The 21,359-nt window shown below is 37.7% G+C and overlaps 1 protein-coding gene across 13 annotated transcripts in view; it reads right to left on the bottom strand.

Annotated features, from left to right (window-relative positions):
• CFAP20DC (CFAP20 domain containing) overlaps positions 1-21,359 on the bottom strand; it is a 260,347-nt gene that overhangs the window by 221,824 nt on the left and 17,164 nt on the right. Inside the window, exon 3 of one of the 13 annotated variants that reach the window (XM_060402279.1) lies at positions 15,198-15,306. The exons of the other annotated variants lie outside the window; for them this stretch is intronic. The gene's annotated coding sequence lies outside the window, so the exon portion shown is untranslated. The remainder of the gene's footprint in view (positions 1-15,197; positions 15,307-21,359) is intronic. 13 annotated transcript variants of the gene reach the window in all.

The raw sequence follows: 21,359 nt of genomic DNA, 5'->3' as shown, positions 1-21,359 counted from the left end.
GATGGATGTGAGTTCGAGTGAACTCAGGGAGTTGGTGATGGACAGGGAGGCCTGGCGTGCTGCAATTCATGGGGTCGCAAAGAGTCGGACATGGCTGAGCGACTGAACTGAACTGAGGCTGCACAAGAATGGGCCTTGGGCCTGGAATACTTCCTTACAAAAAAATAAAAAAACACCACTTCCTGTACTGAACGTGTCACCTTTTTGGGTTTATCTTTGCCTGTTTCAGGCTCAATGTATGCTCCTCTTTGTTCTGCCTAAGCTCATGTGTCATTATGGCAGGTGGCCAAGCCCACCACTCCTATTCCCTGCAGGAGATGACAGAGCCCTCCTGCTGCAGCATAACAGAGGTTTGCAGGGGCCACCTGCCAGCATGGCTTCAAGCATAGTGGCCCAGGCAAGCCCAGCCAAGAGTAGCCGACTCCACTCCACCCTGCAGATACATGAAAATAATACATAACACTTGTCAGCCACCGAATCTTGCAATGGTTGGTTAGGTAAAAAGAGCTAACTGATACTAAGTCATTTATACAATACTGTGTTCTGTGGTGAATACCTCTCTCTTAAGAGACTATAGCATATATAATATATCATCATGTATAAATTTTGCTCTCAAATAATTTTAAAATTTTGTTCTTATGTAAATTTGATATGAATTAAACTTCATGTTTGTAGTCAGTCATTTTTATATCACTTTAGTCACTTGAGATAAACCCAACTGATATGAAATAATACTGATAGCATCATGTTTAACATCCCACCTCTCTATTACTAGGCAGGTAATAACTGTCATAAAACTATCATTAGCACTTATTGTCATGAAAGTTTCAATATGTTAATTAAATATTTTCATCTGACTTAATCTTCCTTGTGGTCAATAGAGACCACATTATTTGTGAACTAATCAAATTTAAGTGGTGATTATTCTAATTCTAGATTTTGATGAAGCCTAAAAGACATCACAAACCAGTAAATCCTCATCTGCAAAATATCCAAGACACCAAAGGTGGTAAAACAAATGTGATTTTCACTGAAAATAATTTATTTCCTTGGGAAAGCTGAAACTATTTCCTTCTACATGCAATAGATACAATAACAAGAAAAATAATTTTGATAATTTGGGGACACAGAGAAAGGAAGATGATACATAAGATATAGTGTTTTTCATCAATAAAAGTATATACAATATTCCTACATTAAATAATAAATACTTGTGTACATACACACACATAAGCATGGATGGATGGACAAGTGGAAGTAGGGAAGGGAGGCTAGGATGTATAAAGTGGCAAAAGATCCTCACCTTCACTTCAGTAACCAAAACAAGTTTGGTAAACAAAAACCATTAAAAATATATATATATATCCATCAGAGATCTGAGGATGCAAAAAGACCCGTACGAACTAAATTCCAGAAGTAAATGAGCCCATCAGAGGAAAGGAGAGACCCATGGCTGTTTTATTTCTAGCAGGTTCGAAGGGAGACAAAACATTGGCTGTGGTTGGGGGTAAGGAGAACCCAGCCTGTTTTTTACCAGCTGCATGCAGGCTGAAAGGATGAATCAGAATTCAGAGAAGCCCCACTACAAAGCAAGCCTCTTTTTACCTGCCAAGTTTTTCCCATGGTTTTCACAATTGCTTGGGGGTAGTGCTCTGAACGTAGAGGGCGGAGCAGAGAAGTGGAAATTCATCTAAGGCACTCTGGGATTTCATGTGATGGAGGCTACTGGTGTCCAGGAGAACAGAGACCTTTCTAAGGGAGTCGAAGCCTTCAGAGTGTAGAGCATCCTTCCTCAGTAGGCTTGGGCCAGGCATCAGGAGAAAAAAGTTCTTCAGAGATAAAGAAAGCCAGGGGCAGGACTGAGAATGGAAATCCCCTAGTGACCCAAAGACCTGACACCTAGGTTATAAAGCAGAGAGATATCTGTCACAGTTGGCAAAGACATGCTTCTGCTGATCTGTTAAATCTGCTGATGGTCAGAACTCAATCCCTGCTGAGGGGAAAGATCTGACCTTACCCTCAAAAGATTAGTAACAAACTGAATCATATTGAAGCTGCAAAAAAGCATGACCCCAGCCCAACCATAGACTGACTCAACCCCACACCCTCACCAGACTGAAAGAAGGGACATGCTCTTTTCTGCAGGCAAAGGCTATTTACTTCAGGCTTTACTGTTCTTAACACACAATGTGTGGTATGTAACCCAAAAATTACAGGCAAAGAAGCAAGAAAGTCAGTCAAAAGTCAATAAAAACAAATGCAGCAGCATATCCTTCAAAGGATATATTTAATAAACAGGTAAATAATACTAGCATTCAATGAGAAGTATAGAACGTTTATATTTTTTATTTTCTTTTTATAAAAGCATACCAAAATTCTGAGTATTTATTCCACTCCAGATACTAACTTAAGATACTGGAGCTGCAAAATAAAACATAGCTCATCTAGCACCTCATGGAACTCACAGGCTACTGGGAAAGACAGATCTGTAAAGAACCATAATCCAATCTAAGAAATGCTATCATAGAAAGGTAAAAAGAGTATTATGGAAAGCACAGAATATGAAGTTGGAAGAGCCACAGATAGCTTCAGAGAGAAAGACAAGTAAACTCAGTGTTTTAGAATGAGTGGGATTTCACAGACGGATATGAAAGGGTACAGCAGTAAAAGGATAAGGAAGGACATGGAAGAATAAAAGTATGCGGTAGTTTCAAGATACAAGAAATAATTCAGTGGCTTTAGACTGAGGTTTTAGACAGGGCTGAGAAATATGTTGGGAGAAAGGAAGGGAGGAAGGAAGGATATGTGATTAAACAAGTAATCAGAGCCAGAATGAAGCAACCTTTAATACCACATCAAAGATTAGGGAAAGCTTTTAAGCAGGGAAATAATAAAATCATATTAATATTTGTGACAAATATTTCTAGGACTTATAATATTACATTATAATTATTTATAAATTAGCCTTCAACTGACTATGGACAGGGTAAGAAAAGGTGATAGAGACTGATCAAAGACTAAGGGAAATATGATTTGATGGATGAGATTAAGAAAATTATCTCATCTTTTTCCGGCAATTGTGATTTTTACTACAAAAATTATTACTACCATTGTTACACTTATCAATAACAAAGCTTATTAATATGGCAATTCTAGTTCGACTTACTTCCTCACAAAGATATGGGCTCCCTTGGTGGCTCAGATGGTAAAGAATCTGCCTACAAAGCAGAAGACCTGGGTTCAGTCCCTGGGTGGGAAGATTAGGGAATGTCTATCCACTCCAGTATTCTTGCCTGCAGAATTCCAAGACAGAGGAGCCTGGCGGGCTACAGTCCATGGGATCACAAAGAATCGGACATGACGGAGTAACTAATACTAACAAGAAGATACACATAAAAGTTATTTTTATAATTCCCAAGTATTAAGTTTATTAAGAGAACAATGCATAATTTCATTCTGACTTAGAAAACTTAGAAAGAGAAGTGTATCAGTTAGAAATGTGTTAGACTATAAGTAACCTTGAGAAGTAGAGGCTTAAACAAGAATGAGGATTATTTACCCTTTCAAGTCCAAGGATAGGCAATTCAGGAAGGTTAGTGGCTCAACAAAGCCATCAGAGACCCAGGTATCTTCTCCATTTTTCCCCTGTGCCATCTTCAGTTTATAGTTTTTACATTCATTCTAAGAAAGCTGTTGTACTTTCATGTGTTGAATTTATATTTTAGGCAGAAAACAAGGAAAAAGCAAAGTGCCAAAGATGCAAGTTAGCTAAGCCTGTACCTTTTAAAAGCCTGTACCTTTTAAAATGCTACCAAGTAAATTCTACTGGCACTTCATTTGTGATTATTAGCCATAATGTGGCCAGCTTTAGCTAAAAGGGAGTCTAGGAAGGTGAGTCTACTTAGCTACGGTCATGGCTATCCTGATCAAAATTCTATTAAAGAAAGAGAAAGATGGATGGATATGGGTAAGCAACAAACAGTGTGGCAGAGAACGTAACATAAAATCTTGACCAGCTTTTCTGTTAGGTTGCAATCCAACAACTAAGAGACATAAGCTGCTGAACACCCTCGTGTGCCTTTAAAGGGAGATAAATACTCCTCTTTGGTAAGCAGTTCACGTGTATTATTAATGTGGGTTTAGGTACATGTCATCTACTTGAAAGAATGTTGCCAGCATAATATAATTTGAAGAATAAACTTAAGAAAGACATAGAGAGAAATTTTGGAAGTTTGCCTAAGTTCATTACATACAAAAAGGCTCCTAGATTTATTACAAATGGCTGGCATTTTATCTGTTGCATTTATCAACACCAGTGAAAGCATGCACACTTGTTACAACTCCAAGTAGCAGAAGAACAAACACCTGCAAAAATTCAATATTCTAGATGCTTACCAGGAAAGGCAGGGCAAAGCAGATGCTACTTCCCTTCTTGCCCAAATATTTTCCAAATATTAAGCTATTTTTGTTATTGCAAAGAGAACAAAATTCACAGAACTAAGCATTTAACAATTGGCTACTATATTTATGACAGATGGCTACATTTACAATTACTAACAGTCTTACTACTGTTTGAATATAAAAACCAAAAAAGCTACATAAATTACATGCTCAGTTGCCTTACTTCTAATTTAACTTAAGGGAACAAGAATTGATTTGATCTAACTATTTTCAATATTTGCCAACAGGATTAACTCAATGATGTATGGAAAGATAATACTGTATTCACCATCTTCTACTTCTTACCACTAAACAATGTATCAGCTTGCTTTTCTACTAAAATTGCATAAAAATAGATAGGACAGCTAATTTAAACAGTTGTTTGCACACTCAATATTTATAACCTGAATCTTGCATGACTGACTGAAAGCAGTGAGTTAGAAGGTTTAGCTCAGCTCCTGCCTGGAGTGATGGATGGCCTCGAAGAATTTCTTGTTCACTGACCAGATCAATCACATAACAGAATTTAAAAAAAAAGAATCAGCCTTAAACTAGATTCCCAACATTTCCATCTGTATGCAAGTGTTACAGGAAGAAATATATCATAAAACACAATGTGAAACTACTTAAAAATAACAAAAATCCACCAAAAATGCTGTAGAATGCAAATACAGAAGACAAGGCAACTGAATGACATTCTACATTTTAACTGAATATTAATTCAAACTTTGTTACATAAACAAACATGTTACATATAACCCAAAGGTACTATAATTTATAATGATATCTTGAAACAGCTCAGACTCTTAAGTAAAAGGGTTTGACAAATCATTGAAAGAGCTGCAATTTTGAAAGTATTTAGAGTTGATTTTGTTTAATTAAACTAAAAGGCAGTGTTGTGGCAATTATTATATACTGTGCTGTTTTTAATTATTCCAATGGCTGTCCCAAAAAATGAATGTTAAACAGTAAACAAACAACTGATGGTTCAACTTACAGTAATTCATTCATTAATGGTTAAGTCCCAAACATCTATAGTGATGAGGGAATGAGCTGTACTATATACGGATCATGGCTAGCAAGGCCCTCCTCAGTGTGTGCTACAACAAGTTTGACTGGTTTGTGAGAGGCTCCTGTAAGCTTCTTTCCCAGCTCTGCATTCAGTGATGTCAACCTGGTAGCTTGAAAGTGGTCACAGTAGGAGTATATCTGTACTACAGAGATTTTGTTGTTGTTCAGTCACTCAGTCGTGTCTGACTCTTTGTGACCACATGGACTGCAGCACACCAGGCTTCCCCTTCCTCAGAATTGCTCAGACTCATGTCCATCGAGTCAATGATGCCATCCAATCATTTCATTCTCTGCTGTCCCCTTCTCCTCCTGCCCTCAATCTTTTCCAGCATCCAGAGATTAGCAAACTCTAAACACCAGAGCTTCTCAACACCCTACCTCCATCCTAGAGGTAAATAGTAAAAATTTGGCATAACAGGACAGTGAGAGTTCATTCCTAGGTTTGGGGTCGGGGAGTAGGCTAGGAGGCTGAGGGAGCTGAGAATTGAAGGGCATAAAGTTTAGGTCTTGAGGAACTGTGCAAAATAGGCAGGCCCAGGCCCCAGATAATCCTCAAGGTGCCCTGGGTGTTAGAACTATAGAAAGGGCATATATCACCTTCTATGGCTTTCAGGCATTAGCCTTCTCTTTTTAAGTTTAACCCCATTAGGAGTAGAAGTGAGAGGAGGAAGAGGAAGAACAGGAGGAGAATGAGGACCAGGAAGAAGGAAGAAAATGAGAAAGAAACATGAAAAGAAAAAAAGAAGTAGAAGGCAAGAATAAGAGTAAAGAAAGATGGAGAGAAAAGAGGCAAAGAGAAGTAAAAGAAGGGAAAGAGGAAGGATGAGGAAGAGGAAGAGGAAACAGAGATGGAGGGAAAGAAAGAAAAAAGAGGAAGAGAGCAAAACAGCAGGAGTAGAAAGGAGGGAGAGTTGGGAGGTGGAGGAAGAAGAGGATACTCTTGCTTCATGTGCACAGGCAGAAAAATGTCCAAAAAATGCCGCCACATGGAGGTCTCTTGGGGATAACCTGAAGAGATGGAGGCTGCAGAACTTGGGACAGTAACCTTTGTGCTACAGGAGTCTGTTTTACTCTTCAGGGGCCAGAGACTAGGTTTCTCTTTTGCAGCAACAAGAAAATGTTCACCATGATTCTATATGCAAGCAGCACCACTGTGCCCAGCTAGGAGGAGATGCCAGGAAGAAGACAGACCCCAGGTTGTGGCCAGCTTTTGGGGGGCAGTGGTTTTCAAACTTCAAGTGCCTCAAGCATCACCTGGAGGATTGCTGGGTTGTGACCCCAGCTTCTATTTCAGTATTTCAGGGGTGGAACCCAGGAATCTGTAGGTCTAACAAACTCCCAGGTTGTTGATGCTGCTGAAAAAAAAAAAAATCCTGGAAAGGATTACAACCCATATCCTAAAGTCTTATTAGTCAGCATCTTGGCAAGAATTCAAATCAGAGAAATATAGGCTAAAAATGAGGGGCAGGAGTCCTGAGAGGGAAACAGAAAGGCATCACAGGGCCATTTTCAGCTGGCTGTAGCATATATACATGTTTCTTCAGAAGCTAACTCTGCAGTCTCTTTCTGAATCAGCCCCTGAAATCTTCTCCATGCCCTCAGGGATAGGTCTTCCAAAACCATTTTTACACCAATGAGCACAACTGAACTGAACAGGAGAGAATGCTTGACTCAAACTAACACAATCATATTCTCTCTCTATGTATTTGAAACTGCCTGGTTAGACTGGAAATGAAGCAGAAACACAGGAAAAGCCAAGATGAAAAAGACAGCGAGTGCTTAAGGTTTTTAGTGTTGGGTGCCATGCAAAGATCCTTACTGCTCTTGGACTTCGCATGACACCGAAATACCTGGCATTTGACGCCTCCACTACTATATTTTAATTCACTCAAGTTGGTTTGGTTAACTGAAATGAGTCCAAATGAATCTAAAGCCCCTCTCCATGACTGTTAACAACTTAACTACTAAAATAAGCCCATGTATCCTCTGGAACTTGGGATATGCATTGTGGACTGTGATACATTAACCTTCCTTAGTAGTCTATGCCAGGGTTCTACCACCAAGCTGTTGAGAAAACACATAAATAACAACAATAAAAAACCCCTAATACTCATTTCTTTTTGTCGGGCATTGAGAAAGTTTTATACATACATCTTTCTTACCATTTTTTAAATTTAAAGCAACACAGTCATTACTATTTGTTACTAGGAATATCACTTGGTATTCTTTATGTCAAAAGTTAACAGAATACCAACCCAAGCTAGCTCACTTAATAAATGGAATTAATAGCTCACGTAATTGGAAACCACAAATGTAGGGTAGGCTTCAAGGCTGACTGATTCAACAGCTCAAAACAGTCATCAATGAACCAACTTCTATTTCTCCCTTCTTGTCACCTGGATCAACTTTATCCTCATGGTCACGTCATGGGTGCTAGATGGAAATGGTGCTCCTAGGCCAGCATTCTAAACAAGGCTCTGATTGGGCCAGAGAATGTTGGGTTTGTCTCCTAAAAGAATAATTGTAGCAAAATTGATGGAACATGCTAAATGACCTACCAACCAGAGCCCACATATTCCTTTCTCCAGGGGATCTTCCCAACCCAGGGATTGCATCTAGGTCTCCTGCACTGCAGACTCTTTACTCTCAAATAATTTTGGGGGAATCTGTATATGTACACATATGCTTCCACTTTTAAGTATACACACAAAGAAAAAAGTAAAAGCAAATGTGGCAGAATATTAATAACTGCTGATTCTGGGTAAAGGGTGTAATATGCAGTTCTCTGTACAACTTTGCTTTACTTTTGAAATTATTTCAAAATAAATAGTTTTAAATATTTAAAAATTAATTTTAGATTTCATGTCTCTGCAACTTTTCTCAAAGCATGAGGCAATTCTGCTTTGTACTACATACCACTTAATTTTCACAGGGCAAAAATGTTGACAATAAATAATCAAGTTCTCTTTTAACTTGTTTAGTAGAACTTCGTTGCTTATTCTGGTAGAGGACAATATGTCTTGGTCAAACCGTGCTGCTTCCTTTTCTTCTGGACACAACTAGATACACTCTTCAGCTTCCAATACCGTGATGGGTTGTACATGAATTCTGGCAAGAGGAACATGACCTCATATACTTGATTCTCTAGGCTCTTCCTTTGTCTGCTGACCTGATAGAGAGGATCCACTAGAAGACTCTGATGTCCTAGGGGGCGAAGGTCCCTGAATGACTGCTGAGGGGCAGAGCCCCTACTACCGACCTACACTGGACTGTGATATGAGTAAGACATGAATGTGTTAAGTCACTGAGATTTGTGGATTCTTCTAGCAATAAGCCTACATAACAAAGTTATGTAACTTATAAAATAGAATAACACAAGGGTGATGCTCCATGAAAATATACTAACTAAGGATGTCATGTATTTTTCATAAATACACTTAAGCACAGAAATTCTCAAAGTGTGCTTAAAGGATCTCTGAGGGTCTCTAAGGCTCTTTCAGGGGCTCTGTGAGGCCAAACGATTTTAAGAGCAATACCAAGATGTTATCTGTCTCTTTCACTCTTACTCTCTCACAAGTATATTGCTTTCCAGAGGTGACATGATGTATTAGTATTATATCATAAGAAAGTGAACGCAGAAGCCAATATAAGAATGTTCCTGTCTTCATTCTAGCCAGACATTAAAGAGATTAGAAAAAGTATAAAATAATGCCACTGTTTTTTCTACTTTGCAAAATATAGATATTTTATGTTATAGCTATTTAGAGTTTCTTATGCTAACATGCAATGGTTTATTATTTTTAAATAATACATAGGTTTTAAATTTCTCAGTTTTAATTTCTAATATGGTAAATACTGAGAGATATAATCCATATAGACAAAAATTCTTTTGGGGTTTTCAATAATTTTTTAAGGATTTCCCTGGTGGCTCAGATGGTAAAAGCGTCTGCCTACAATGTGGGAGACCCAGGTTCGATCCCTGGGTTGGGAACATCCCCTGGAGAAGGAAAGAATGTAAAGGTATCCTGAGACCAAAAAAAAGGTTTGAGATCCACTGTTTAACAACAAAGTGCAACAAAGTGCGAATATCTCTAAGATTAGAACATGTTACATAAAATAAACCCATACTGTCAAAATATAATAGGACAGTGAGAGTTCCCAGAGATCAGGGTCCAAGACATGGCAGGTGCTCAACAAGTAACTGCTATATTAATAAACTGTACAACAGTGATGAAATTCACATTTATGAGTGTTGTGATAATTGAATGAGATGACAGATGCTTGTGTTTGATTATATACTATCATTGTCCATAATTATTTACTGTCTCTTTTTCACGTAGGAGGTATATAACCCCTGCTCCACTGACTCTAGTCATGGCCATATGACTTGCATTGGCCAATGGACATAAGTCGAAGTGACATGAGCCATACATATTTGAGCAGAAGCTTTAAATTAGATTGTGTGGTTATGCTCAGGTTCCTGCATTTCTGCCTTTGTATCACGAACAGCATGTTCCAGACAGGAGCTGTTTGTTCAATCCAGGCTCTGGAATAAGAAGACACTTAGTTGACCTCTAGCTAAATCAGAGCTGCAGCTCACCTGTAGCTCTAAGGCAATGTGAGATAGAGATATATGAAATTGGTATTAACCACCTTAGCAAACCTGGCAAATATAATATGAAACAAACCTAACATATTGTAGATGTTCAATAAACCAAACCATTCTAATCAGTGCTACTATTTAGCAAGAGAAGCATTAAAGAAATGTGGCTTAGTCCTTGAGTGACTGCAATGAAGCTGAGCCTTCCCTGATTAACTAAGACAGTTTATACAGTACTATCTCAGTTTAGTTCAGTTCAGTTTAGTCACTCAGCCATGTCTGACTCTTTGCGACCCCATGAATCGCAGCATGCCAGGCCTCCTTGTCTATCACCAGCTCCCAGAGTCTACCCAAACTCATGTCCATCAAGTTGGTGATGCCATCCAGCCATTTCATCCTCTGGCGTCCCCTTCTCCTCCTACCCTCAATCCCTCCCAGCATCAAAGTCTTTTCCAATCAGTCAACTCTTCGCATGAGGTGGCCAAAGTACTGGAGTTTCAGCTTTAGTATCAGTCCTTCCAAAGAACACCCAGGGCTGATCTTTAGAATGGACTGGTTGGATCTCCTTGAAGTCCAAGGGACTCTCAAGAGTCTTCTCCAACACCACAGTTCAAAAGCATCAATTCTTCGGCATTCAGCTTTCTTCACAGTCCAACTCTCACATCCATACATGATCACTGGAAAAACCACAGCCTTGACTAGGCGGACCTTTGTTGGCAAAGTAATGTCTCTGCTTTTCAATATGCTATCTAGGTTGGTCATAACTTTCCTTCCAAGGAGTAAGCGTCTTTTAATTTCATGGCTGCAATCACCATCTGCAGGGATTTTGGAGCCCCCCAAAATAAAGTCAGCCACTGTGTCCACTGTTTCCCCATCTATTTCCCATGAAGTGATGGGACCAGATGCCATGATCTTCGTTTTCTGAATGTTGAGCTTTAAGCCAACTTATTCACTCTCCTCTTTCACTTTCATCAAGAGTCTTTTTAGTTCTTCTTCACTTTCTGCCATAAGGGTGGTGTCATCTGCATATCTGAGGTTATTGATATTTCTCCTGGCAATCTTGATTCCAGCTTGTACTTCTTCCAGTCCAGCGTTTCTCATGATGTACTCTGCACAGAAGTTAAATAAGCAGGGGGACAATATACAGCCTTGACATACTCCTTTTCCTATTTGGAACCAGTATGTTGTTCCATGTCCAGTTCTAACTGTTGCTTCCTGACCTGCATATAGGTACTATTTAGGTAACTTCAAAATTCCTGGTAAATGAAATATATCAGCTAGGACAATCATGGCATCAAAGCAGATTTGACTCTAATAAAACTTCTCGCCACTATTCACTCCTAAATACCCCCAGAAGCACTCAGGAATATCTGCAGAAGTAACTAGCAGGTGATTGTGGTATAAAGAAGGTTATAAAGTGACTACTAAGGGTCTATACTCAGTAGTGCGGTAGGTCTATCAGTCCATCTGCTTGCCCTACCCAGGCCCTTTTCTTAGGGAATGGGCTCCAGCTTACAGCCTCTGAAGATAAAAACAAAGATGAAGCAGTTGGATGAAACCCAACGATTGGTTAAGGACCAATCCTGATCTTTCAAACTTCTGAACTGGGAGATACAGAGACTGAATCTCTGATCTGCCAGTGATGAGTACTGGGATTATAGGGTCACAGAAGGATGTACTAGCAGCTCTATTTTCGCATGTACACAATGATAAGCAATCAAAAAAGCTGGTTTATACGATGAAACAGAAGAATGACGCAAACTTACAAACAGAATGAGAGATGACATAGTAGCTGCCAAAGAGAGAGAAGAGAAGAGAGAAGCCGCTGACAACTATCATCTCCCAAAAGGCCTATATCAGCTTTTGCTGTTAGGTTCCATATTCTCTCTCCATGTTTTTCTAAAACCTATATTTTTGCTTGACATAACTTAAATAGACTACTGTCCCTAACAATGAAATAATCCTTCAAAGAAGTAGTTGTTTTGCTATCATTTGTTACACCCTTGCTAGTCCTGACCCAAACATGGAATCTGACTTATTCCTGGTGATTAATTTTAGAGGGCAAGGAAGAGGGGGGAGGGGTAGAAATCTGAATTACATTAACAGAATTAATTTCCTGCAACTTAGAGTCTAAAGTAATTGTAGAAACAATTCACTTCTTAAAACTATCAGAAACCAGGCTTATAAAATCACACTATATATTGACCTTTTTCCAACATGAGCACTAAAAGGCAGCAATGATACTAAGAAAAGATGGCAGAGAGTCAGAAGTTGTGAATTTTACTGTTGGCTTTGCCTCTAATTTCTTTTTTTATTTTACTTTACAATACTGTATTGGTTTTGCCATATATCAACATGAATCCACCATGGGTGTATATGTGCTCCCAATCCTGTATCCCTCTCCCTCTTCCCTCCCCATACCATCTCTCTGGGTCATTCCAGTGCACCAGCCCCAAGCATCCTGCAGCCTGTATCGAACATAGACTGGCGATTCGTTTCTTACATGATAATATACATGTTTCAATGCCATTCTCCCAAATCATCCCACCCTCGCCCTCTTCCACAGAGTCCAAAAGACTATGCTATACATCTGTGTCTCTTTTGCTGTCTCGCATACAGGGTTATCATTACCATCTTTCTAAATTCCATATATATGTGTTAGTATACTGTATTGGTGTTTTTCTTTCTGGCTTACTTCACTCTGTATAATCGGCTCCAGTTCCATCCACCTCATTAGAACTGATTCAAATGCATTCTTTTTAATGGCTGAGTAATACTCCATTGTGTATATGTACCACAGCTTTCTTATCCATTCGTCTGCTGATGGACATCTAGGTTGCTTCCATGTCCTGGCTATTATAAACAGTGTTGTGATGAACATTGGGGTACATGTGTCTCTTCCAATTCTGGTTTCCTCGGTGTGTATGCCCAGCAGTGGGACTGCTGGGTCATAAGGCAGTTCTATTTGCAATTTTTTAAGGCATCTCCACACTGTTCTCCATAGTGGCTGTACTAGTTTGCATTCCCACCAACAGTGTAAGAGGGTTCCCTTTTCTCCACATCCTCTCCAGCATTTATTGCTTGTAGACTTTTGGATCCCAGCCATTCTGACTGGTGTGCAATGGTACCTCATTATGGTCTTGATTTGCACTTCTCTGATAATAAGTGATGTTGAGCATGTTTTCTTGTGTTTGTTAGCCATCTGTATGCCTTCTTTGGAGAAATGTCTATTTAGTTCTTTGGCCCATTTTTTGATTGGGTCGTTTATTTTTCTGGAATTGAGCTACAGGAGTTGCTTATATATTTTTGAGATTAGTTGTTTGTCAGTTGCTTCATTTGCTATTATTTTCTCCCATTCTGAAGGCTGTCTTTTCACCTTACTTATAGTTTCCTTTGTTGTGCAGAAGCTTTTAATTTTAATTAGACCCCATTTGTTTATTTTTGCTTTTATTTCCAGTATTCTGGGAGGTGGGTCATTGAGGATCCTCCTGTGATTTATGTCGGAGAGTGTTTTGCCTATGTTCTCCTCTAGGAGTTTTATAGTTTCTGGTCTTACATTTAGATCTTTAATCCATTTAAGTTTATTTTTGTGTATGGTGTTATAAAGTGTTCTAGTTTCATTCTTTTACAAGTGGTTGACCAGTTTTCCTAGCACCACTTATTAAAGAGATTGTCTTTAATCCATTGTATATTCTTGCCTCCTTTGTTGAAGATAAGGTGTCCATAGGTGTGTGGATTTATCTCTGGGCTATTTTGTTCCACTGATCTGTGTTTCTGTCTTTGTGCCAGAACCATACTGTCTTGATGACTGTGGCTTTGTAGTAGAGCCTGAAGTCAGGCAGGTTGATTCCTCCAGTTCCAATCTTCTTTTCAAGATTGCTTTGGCTATTCGAGGTTTTTTGTATTTCCATACAAATTGTGAAATTATTTGTTCTAGCTCTGTGAAAAATACCGCTGGTAGCTTGATAGGGATTGTATTGAATCTGTAGATTGCTTTGGGTAGTATACTCATTTTCACTATATTGATTCTTCCCATCCATGAACATGGTATATTTCTCCATCTATTAGTGTCCTCTTTGATGTCTTTCACCAGTGTTTTATAGTTTTCTATACATAGGTCTTTAGTTTCTTTAGGTAGATATATTCCTAACTATTTTATTCTTTTAGTTGCAATGGTGAATGGAATTGTTTCCTTAATTTCTTTTTCTACTTTCTCATTATTAGTGTATAGGAATGCAAGGAATTTCTGTGTGTTGATTTTATATCCTGCAACTTTACTATATTCATTGATTAGCTCTAGTAATTTTCTGGTGGAGTCTTTAGGGTTTTCCATGTAGAGGATCATGTCATCTGCAAACAGTGAGTGTTTTACTTCTTCTTTTCCAATTTGGATTCCTTTTATTTCTTTTTCTGCTCTGATTGCTGTGGCCAAAACTTCCAGAACTATGCTGAATAGCAGTGGTGAAAGTGGGCACCCTTGTCTTGTTCCTGACTTTAGTAAAAAATAGAAGTGAGAATTGCTAATTATTAGAGAAAATGCAAATCAAAACCACAATGAGGTACCAGCTTCACACTGGTTCAGAACAGCCATCATTATTAAGTCTACAGTAAATGCTGGAGAGAGTGTGGAGGAAAGGGAACCCTCCTACACTGCTGGTGGGAATGTAAACTGGTGCAGCCACTATGGAAAATAGTACAGAGATTCCTCAAGAAAATAAAAATAAAACTGTCATATGATCCAGCAATTCCACTCCTGGGCATATAACCAGACAAAACCATTACGTAATTTGAAAAGATACATGCACTCTGTGTTCACTGCAGCAATGCTTACAATGCCAAGACATGAAAACAACCTAAAAGTCCAAAAACAGATGAATGGATGAAGATATGGTGCGCGTGCACACACACACACAATAGAACACTACTCAGCAATGGCATCCCACTCCAGTATTCTTGCCTGGAAAATCCCATGGATGGAGGAGCCTGGTGGGCTGCAGTCCATGGAGTCAGTAAGAGTCAGACACGACTGAGCTACTTCACTTTCACTTTTCACTTTCATGCATTGGAGAAGGAAATGGCAACCTACTTCAGTGTTCTTGCCTGGAGAATCCCAGGGATGGGGGAGCCTGGTGGGCTGCCGTCTATGGGGTCACACAGAGTTGGACATGACTGAAGTGATTTAGCAGCAGCAGCAGCTGCAAAAAAGAATGAAATAATGCCATCTGCAGCAACATGGATGGACCTAGAGATTATCACACTAAAAGAAGTAAATCAGAAAGAGAAAAACAAATACATATAATGTCACTTACATAAAGAATCTAAAACAAGACACAAATGAACTTATCTATGAAAGAAACAGATTCACAGACACAGAGAACAGACTTGTGGTTTCCAATGGGGTGGGGGAGAGATGGACTGGGAGTTTGAGATGAGCAATGCAAACTATCATATATGTATAACTGAATCACTTTGCTGTACACCAGAAACTAACACAACACTGTAAATCAACTAAATTCCAATAAAATAAATTTAGAAAAAATAGGGAGCTAGGTAAGATCTGTAGATTCTCCATAGTAACAGAAACTTGAGTCACTAAAATGTTGTAAATGTTTTACACTAAAACATCAATTTCTAAAATACAGTGATTTTACACTTTACAAATCCCTGTTTATGCTATATCAAGAGTCATATTTGGCTTTAAGCAATGCTGAGATATTTTATTTCCCACCTTATAAATCAATATTTAACCTTAGAAAAAAATGGCATGGTAATATCTGTGTGTATCAAACAGAACAGCTGTTCTTACTGCTAACAAATGCAACCAATCCCCAACTATACATAGCACTGTCATTGTTTGAAACAGCTTATTGTAACAGCTTTTTAAGTATGAAATGGATATAAAATGCAAGATCACTAGTCTGTTCCAATAAAAAAGTGCAGACTACTGGTTTTAATTAAAGCTCTTGGGAGTTCTATTATGGGCTTATAGTTTTCATCTATGTGCCAAATGTGGTGCTCCTTAGTTTTAGTCCAGGGTTGAAAATATTTATTTGCATAACTTCTGCTCATATAAACATGCTGAGAAAATTCAAAAGAATTTACGTCTCCTTCCCTAATTTCTCTCGCCTTTTTCCTTCTTGAAATAGTTACCATCCTGCTAGGAGAGGTGTTTCTAGGAGAAACACACTTTACAGGTGGCAGGGTAAATAAAAGTCTCCAAAGAAAAAGCTGCTTCCCCACCTCTTTTCAGAGATGAGTACCATGGAAATTTCACATGGACTGGAGACATGCCCAACTTGTCACAAAATGTTTCAGAAGAGAAATTAAAAAATTTAATATCCCTGCATCCATGTCTGAATTTAGAGATATAAAAGTATAAATTAATATTTATTGAACAATTACCACTTGGCACTATCCAGTTTAATTCTCATAATTACTCAATAAATAGGCATAAATTATTGTACAGGTGAGGCTGTAACACATACACGAGTCTAGTAACTTGCCCAGGTCATCAAACTAATACATGGTATAGCCAGTGACTCTCAGGCCCATAATCAGATCTATCTCAGGGCCTTTGACTTTTGCCCTGATAGTGGATAAGGCAATCATTTAACTGTATAGTGCTTTAACAAATGTATGGCCTTTTATGATGATTTTATAGAGGATTTTACAGAGGAATGACACTTCCAAATATTTATATATGTGCAATTTTTTCTTGCTAACATCTTATTTAGCATGCACGCATCAGAATGCATCCAGATTATCTACAGAGTACTATAAAATAATTTAGGAAATGAAAATGAACCAAACTAAGAACCAAGAGGATAAGAATTCTCAAAGAACATTTATTTAACAGATAAAGACCCTGGCATCTGATTTATATACCTATCACATGTGTTATCTAAAACTTCCATATAAAATCTATTTTAAGGCATGCAAATTTAATATAAGATGAAAGTCAGTATGCTAAGTATCTTAAAGTGCTCTCTTTACTAATGCATGTAACAAAATATACTGATTATGCAAGCACATTTAATTGGATATAATTAAAATAATGAGATTTAAATACTGATGATTTTAAAAAGAAAAAGACAGAAGTTGGAATTAGCCATGAGATGCATTCAAAATGTTATGAAACTTACAGTGTCATTACCATTTTAAGCTATAATACTAGTAGTTTAAAAAAGAGCAACCACTGGTCATTTTTGACCGGTTCTACACACAGCTTAGAGATATAAGTGACAAAAAAATATTTCATTGGATAATAGGAGACTTTTCGCTTGGGTAACACCTTTTTTAAACAAATAACTTAGGAGCTATTCAGCAATCACTATTTTCTTCAAAGGAAGGCACCAAAATAACCAAAAAAGATAAGAAAGTAAACTTTCCACAGGAAGAGTTGTGCTTGGTACATGGACACAATCTCAAAAGCTCTCACCAATGTCATTCTGACCTGAAATGATCAAAATTTAGGCATTCTCTCAACTCTGGCGGCTTTAAAGTGGTTGAAGAAGACCAGTGACACGTGAAAAGAACAGGCCTGCAGCTGTGAGGCCATATTCACTTTTCTTAAAGTTTCAAAAGACTCTGCTGTCTCCAATATCACTGAAGAAGCGACAGTAGGAGTAAAATTCAATAGGTGTAAGAACCTGAAATTTCTGTTACATTTCTTCTCTGAACTCTTTGTCTAGCTCACTAATAACAATACAGAAAAAGCGATGTAAGAGTAACTTTCATTAGATTATCCTGAGGCTAAAGCTTTTTTTTTTTTTTTTGTAGAATGAGTATGCTTCAATCTTCCATTTTACTGATACAGAAATTGAAAAGGAAACTTTGAGATGCATTTGAACCTAAATCTCCCAAGATTTCTTAAGGGAAGAAAAAAAAAAAATCTAGTATCACCGATTATCTCTGGCAGTTGTAAGAAGAATGTTCACATTACCATTTACTAAAGAGGAAACAGACAGAACTTAAGTGTCTAGCCCCAAAGCATAAAACTAGAGGATAGAGCAAAAGGACAAGACAAAAACTCTGGAATGGGCATCATAAATATTAGGCTGCATTGGATTCTTGGTTAAAAATCATTAAACTCTACTTAGACACAATTTTCAAATTCAGAAAACTGCAATGAAGACATCACAAAGGATAAGCTAAAATTCTAAGGACTACGGACACTTTTATGGGTCTTTCTCTCTCTCTTTTTTAAGGAATCTACTCTATTAGATTCCAAATGAAAGCAGTACTCCAGATAGCTAATGGCTCAACACATGAAAACTTCTGGCAGTAATATTCCCTAGGATCTGCAAGCTAAGAATCTCAACTTCTTCAAGATAGCACATGATGCGCCCACCAGCTTTCAAAGTGTTTTCATCCCGAATATTGAAAAAACACTGGTTGAGCTGAGTGAAAATTTAAAAAGTAATGTCAATTCACCAGAGGCATTAACAGTACAAAATATCTCTCAGAATTCATCAAGATAATGACAAAATCAGGATAGACAAAGGAATTAATGCAGCTCAACAATATTCAGTAAAATGAATGCAATTCCTGTTCAAAATGTAATATTCCAAAATCATTTAGTGTGATTGGCAGCATCAAATATAGTGAACCAGATTTCTATTTCAAGATGCAGTTGGTTCTCTTCCAATAACTCAGGTTCTTGGTACTCCTCCTGTGCACCAGATGTCTGCCCCCAGGCTCTGAAACATCTAACAACCCTCACAGGGGAGTGCTGGCTTCCCACTGCCATGATGAAATGTATGGAAAAGACCACAGAATGAAAAAAATCCTTAAAAATCTGTTGTTTATGAAATCATTTAACTTCAGGTCAAAGTGAGACACAGGTACACTAAACACTTTGAAAATGAAAACTGCAACTGAGAAATAATCAAGTCGAAATGAGTGGTTTATTTGTAAAAAGCAAGAGAGGATATTTTCTTTTGTGGGTTTATAATGAAAGAGAGAAGCATGTGAGAATTCTGTTAGTTTAATGCTAAATATACTGTGTGCTAACACAGTAAACACACCATTTACATACAAAATAAAACGTACTTTGATAATTTCTAGTCAGGTTATGAAGCTCTGAAGCCACCTTATCCACAGATACAGGATTTTTGAATAATATAATTTATGTATGTTAAAGAAAAATAAAAGGCCTAGTCATGAACCAAAGTAAAGAAACAATAAAAAAGAAATGAAGTTGTTTCTTATCTCTCATTTTCTCGGAAAAAAGTATAAGAAAGTATTAGCTTATTTTGAGATGTGAAATATTAAGTAAAAAATATCTGAGTAAAATTCTTTCTTTATTTTCAAGTATTTATCTCTTAAAAGGGTAATTATAGAAACAAGAACAGCTGAGAATGAAAGAATCTAAGTAAGATATACAAGTCTAAGCACTTTTATCTTGTTCTAAGATTCAATTAAATATCCCTGCTACATATATTTGTATGTATAGTGAGAAAGAAAATTTACAAATATGGAGGCATGGTATACTGCGGCAGAGCACAGGTTCTAGATTCAGACTCTAAGTTTGATTTCTGGCTCTAAGGTTATTGGTTTAAGTCAGTAACCTCTGGCAAATTCCTTAACCTTTCCAGACTTCAGTTTCCTCAATGGTAAAATAGAGGCAAGATTTATGGCTATTATTCAGGCTTATTTTGGAGATCGAATGAAAACAATTAAAATGCTTAGAACATGCCCACTATATAGTAGTTCAGTCCAGTATATAATAGCTCAGTAGTGTCCAACTCTTTGAGAGCCCATGGACTGCAGCATGCCAGGCATTCCTGTCCATCAACTCCCAGAGCTTGCTGAAATTCATGTCCATCAAGTCGGTGATGCCATACAACTATCATATATAACATATGTGCTGGATATATTACATTTATAATATGTAATAAAACACTAGTATATAATAAGTATTCAATAAATATTAGCCATTATTAATTTATGTTAATTTTCTTATTTTATTCTTTTGACAAACCTGTGAGGTAGGAATTATTACCCCTCTCCCACACCTGAGGCAAGTTTAGGAACTTGCCAAAAGTCCCATTGAGATAAAGCAGAATATGACTCTGGATCTGTCTAGTTCCAAGCCAGTGCTCTCACTTTTACCTAACCCATCACATGTTCCCTATGCCTTGCTCTTGTACCACTGTAACATTACAAAGATGTACTTAAATTGCCTTTTAAATGGTTTCTCACCCTCACTGCAGACTATATGAGGACAGAGACTAGGTCTTTTATACTCATTCCACTCCTGCCCACTCATACATATTTCAGAGCTTTTGGGTAAGACACTCTTTTAGGTGCTAGAATATCACGGAACTCAAAGACCATCCAAAATGACAGATAATCAAATAAATATACAATTACAAACTGGTATAGTTGTAGTGAAGGAAAATATCAAAGTGCTAGAAAACAACATAAGATTTATTTCTCATTTATTTATATCTCATAAGACTTATTTTTCATATAGCTGACAACAGAGCAGTATGGGATGAGCAAGGAGAGGTGAGAAACCAGAGCATATAGGAACTATAAGGATCTTGGAGCTTGTCCTTAGTACAGTGAAGATTCCAGTTGGTTTTTAGAATGATCACTTTAGTTGCAGTATAGAGATTAGATTGGAAAAGGATAAGAAAAGAATCCGGGAAATCCACTCAGATGCTCTATGTAACAGTAGATCAGGGGAAATGTGATGGTGGCTTGGGACCAGGAAGGTAGTGAAGGTAGGAAGAAGTAAACAGATTCAAGGTAGAGTGACATTCCCATGCCTATCATACTGTATGACAGTTAACAGGAATTCAGTAATTTGTTGACTGACTAATCACAAGGGATTCCTCAAGCAGAGCTGTTGCTGGTTCTAAGGCATCCACTAACTCACAGATGTATGACCTTCTCCTGAGTTGTATAATCACCCAGTGAACATGAGATACATAGGAAGATGCTGAAGAAATGAGTATTAAATATATACACCATCTGGCAAGACTCTGCTTGTGAAAAACTCTTGATATGTAAGTGTATCTCTGTGAAACAAAATGCCTCTCCCATTTTGACAATGAAAAATTTTAGAAGTCAAATATCTTTCTGCTATGTGACTTTCCAAACTTGTTAGAGATATATATTATTTAAAATGGCCTGGAGCTATGCTGCCAGAAACACAGTAACACTAAGCGTACTGAAAGAAAACCCTTTCATTTAAGGAAAATAAAAAGCTGTAGTTTGAAAGACAATCAAGACTCATTAT

The sequence above is a fragment of the Ovis aries genome, chromosome 19 (genome assembly GCF_016772045.2).
Source record: "Ovis aries strain OAR_USU_Benz2616 breed Rambouillet chromosome 19, ARS-UI_Ramb_v3.0, whole genome shotgun sequence".
NCBI classification, from domain to species: domain Eukaryota; kingdom Metazoa; phylum Chordata; class Mammalia; order Artiodactyla; family Bovidae; genus Ovis; species Ovis aries.
This window is presented reverse-complemented; position numbering and strand designations above follow the sequence as displayed.